This window comes from Myotis brandtii, unplaced genomic scaffold, assembly GCF_000412655.1.
Source record: "Myotis brandtii unplaced genomic scaffold, ASM41265v1 scaffold431, whole genome shotgun sequence".
NCBI classification, from domain to species: domain Eukaryota; kingdom Metazoa; phylum Chordata; class Mammalia; order Chiroptera; family Vespertilionidae; genus Myotis; species Myotis brandtii.
This window is the reverse complement of record NW_005366486.1, coordinates 1,658,776-1,662,920: the sequence shown is the minus strand read 5'-3', so window position 1 is coordinate 1,662,920 and position 4,145 is coordinate 1,658,776.

The window sequence follows — 4,145 nt, the reverse complement described above, 5'->3', positions numbered from 1 at the left end:
CTTCCACGTACCTGTTTTAATTTGCAGAGATATGTAAGAGAGATTGGTATTTATGCTTTCTCCTTAACACTACTAGCACCTAGGTTTTATTCAGATGCATATGTGCCCAACCAAAACTCTGTATTTCTCAATCTCATTTGCAGGCAGGTGTGGCTGTGTGATCAAGTTATGGCCAATGATATGCAAGTAGAAGTAGTTGAGTGAAACTTCTGGAAAATATCTATTAAGAAGGTTGACTCGGGAAGAGTGCCATTTTGGTTTTGTGTCTTCCACTTTCCTTCCTTCCCGAAACACAGATAAAGTGGCTTCTCAGCCACTATGGATTATTAACTCGCCTGAGACCAGAGGCTGCGTCCTAAGGAAAGTGGAGCAGCAAACTAGGAACTCAGGTCCCTAATGACCCTGAAGTGTCCTACAAAAGCTCTGGAACCCCCTCTTCCAGACTCATTTTACAGGAAAGAAAAATAAACCCTCAATATTTAAGCCCGTGTAATTTGGCTTTTTCAGTTATATGCAGCTGAATCTAATTCTAATTGATAATACCATGATATGATAAGTCCCCAAAGCAAGATGCTAAGTAATATCAGAAGGATATAAACTCAAATGCTTATGGGTGACATACCAGTAATATAGCAAGGTGGATTAGTGAAGGTATAAATAACAGGGAATGGAAACTGGAGGGCCTGTGCAGCATCAATAATATTATCATCACGCAGGCCTGTGGAGCCAGGTCTTCCAGTTTTCATGTCAAATTTCCGTAAAGTTTTGGAAACAAAACATTTCCCCGGGTATATCTAGACTGCAGGCCATCAGTTTGTGACCTTTGATTTGTAGTGTGATCTGATATTTGGAAAAATACAGAAAAGGGAGGAAGGGTGGGGCCTATATGTATATATTTATATGTGGTATAAACAGAGATGATATGGACAGCTGTACATGAAACAATGGGAAACCTAAGAGGAATGAGATTAAAGGGGAAGATTAGTCACTTCTTGTTATAACTAAATTTCTGTCTTGTTACATTGACTTTGTAATTTTTAAAAATCTAGTAGGATAGGAGAGAAATTTCTAAGTTACCTGGACTGCACATCCAATGCCAATGCCACAACATAATTTAAAAAAAAAGCTTTTAGGAAAATTCAATCTAAGTTCAACTTGTCTTAGGAGAAGGTCATTAATTTAAGTATTAATATCTAAAAGTAGAGAAAAAACAGATGTGAGAGGGGAAACAAACACACTGTAGGTTGCAGTGACATTTTTGTGTGTAAATAAACTGGGAGTAATGCATAAATACATGTGCTTGCCAGTTGGATAAAAAAAAAAGTGTTATAGGAAATGGTACCTTTGGTTATTTTTAAAATAAAAGATAAAAAGAAGTGCATTCTTTTTATAATTTATTGGGGTGACATGGGTTAATAAAATTATATAGGTGTCAGGGGTACAATTCTACAATACATCATCTGTACATTTTGTATTGTGTGTTCACCACCACAAGTCAGGTCTCCTTCCATCTCTATTGATTCCCCCATTTCTTGTCTCCTACCTCCCCCGCCCTCTTTCCCTCTGGTAATCACCATACTGTTGTCAGTGTCTATGAGGTTTTTTTTCTTAATCCCTTCACTTTTTTCAACTAGTGCCACAACCTCCCTCCCCTCTGAGAACTGGCTATGTTCTGTTCTCTATCTATGAGTCTGTTTCTATTTTCTTTGTTAGTTTATTTTGTTCATTAGATTCCACATATAAGTGAGTTCTTTCTCTGACTGGCTTACTTCACTTAGCATAATGCTCTCCAGGTCCATCCATGTTATTGCAAAGGATAAGATTTCATTCTTTTTCTACTGATGACTAGCATTCCATTGTGTAAATGCACCACAGCTTTTTCACCCACTCATCTTCTGATGGGCCCTTGTACTGCTTCCAAATCTTGGCTATTCCAAATAATGCTGCAATGAACATAGGGGTGCATATACTCTTTTGAATTAATGCCTAGGGTTTCTTCAGATATATTACCAAAAGTGGTACTACTGGGTCATAAGGCAGTTTCATTTTTCATTTTTTGAGGTAACTTCACAGTTTTCCACAGTGGCTGCACCAGTCTGCATTCCCACCAATAGTGTCTGAGGGTTCCCCTTCCTCCACAACACTTCTTGTTTGTTGTGCATTCTTAATTCTTTGAAATTTTAATGTGGTCCAATGCATACATTGCATTTAGTTTAACATGCCATGTTATTTTTTTCCTAAAACTGGTTCTAGTTTTAGAGTAGCTCAGATTTTTAAATATTCATTGGGGTTTTTTTTTTTTTTTCCTGCTGCTATCTCAGGCATTGCCATCCTCCTTAAAACATGTTTGAAAAATGTTCAGGCTTCTCATCTCCATCTGAAACTGTGTATTTGGTTCCAGTTTAATGAGAACAAACTCAATTATGAATACATTTTTTCTGACACATCTTTTATTTTCACCCTTTGGTAAATTTAACAACCTGTGACAGTTCTCACATTTCTGGAACAAGTCTCCCAGTTACAAAAGAAGCTAATGATGATATGATAAATAATAATTTTTGTTACTGTTTTGGATTTATCCAAAACAAAGTTTATCAAATTTTCTCTTCCTGCTCCACCCCCTTCTAGGCCCCCACAAGCCTAATACATAGTATGTGCCATTGCTGCATTGATGCCTGGGGAATTATGATCCTTAAATAGCAGTCAATTGCTCTAACGTTGTGTTTGGTATTTTTTTAATAGAGTAATAATTTTTCAAAAGGACTCAGCATAACACCCTAGTTTAACAAATGAAGAAACTGGGGTACAGAGAGATAAGTAACTTAGATTTCACAACAAATTGCTGGAGTACTTCTACAGAAATATATCTCTAGAGAGCCTTAGAAGATAAAAGCTATAAGAAAATTCACACAATTCTTGTGGAATATAACAAACTTAATGATGTTATAAAATCTGGTATAATGTCCTACGTATTGGCCAAGAAACTTTGGTAGTAAATGAAAGAAAGAAAACTGAAACCAGCTTAAAAATAAAAAGGAACTTTTTCCTTTAAAGTGAGTGGATCTCCAAATGTAAATTCCAAGGGGTAAATTGGGTTCAGGCATAGCTGGATGCAAAGACTAAAAATATCATCAGAATCTGCCTTTCTCTTTTGGCTTTGTTTACCACTGTGCCTGCCTCACTCCCAGGCAGCTGTACTCACACAGTGGCAAAAATAGCTTATGTTCTAACCCCAGTGCAGAGAATACTCTTTCTTAGTGGTCCCAACAAAGAAACTGGGAGTGACTCCCATTAGCTGGCTTGGATCGGGCGCCCTATTAGGCACTTCACTGTGACTCCAGTGGCCACGCCTGGGTCATGCCCACACCACCTCCATCAGTCCCACCAAAAAGAACCACATGGACAGAAAGTGCAGGAGGGGTAGTCACAAGAAGAAAAAATAAGTGTTATACAGGGAAGAGTCTATGTGAATGTGTGAAAGACTGTGAGCTACATTTGACTTTACCTTGCAGTTCCAAAAATCCTGGTCCCCCAATTAGAACCAGGCTGATAGGAAAGAGCCATCTGGAGAACTTATAAACAATACAGATTGTCCTCGCCCCACTTCTGGAAATTTTGGTTCTGGAAGAATCTGTGTTTTGTTTTGTTTTTTTTTTTTAAAAAAGTTCCTTCAGTGATTCTTGAGCACATCCAAGTCTGAGGATGGTACCAACAGAAGGTATTGGAAAAGAGAAGAACATGTTTTGGAAAGATAGCTCTTTACCAGTGAAAAGTGGCAATGGAGCAGGTCAAACAAACCAGGAGATGGGGAGACCTGATAGGAGACCATTGTGATAGAGTACACTAACAAATGGCAAGCAGAGCAGTGCAGGTGCAGAGGAGGTGAATGTTCAGAGTTATTTCTGAGCAATGCAATCCACAGGACCAGACGATCTGTTTGGTGTGGGAAGTGAAGTGTGTGTGTGTGTGTGTGTGTGTGTGTGTGTGTGTGTAGAGGTGGAATTCTAGTTTGCAAAGTGTGCCCTTGTGATCTGGGAGTGAGAGGATAGCAGAAGGTGTGGCTGCGTGTACAGCAGTGTGATGTTAGCTCAAGGTGATAAACCGGGCTGGAGCTTGCCATGGGCAGGAGATCTCCCTCCACTGCC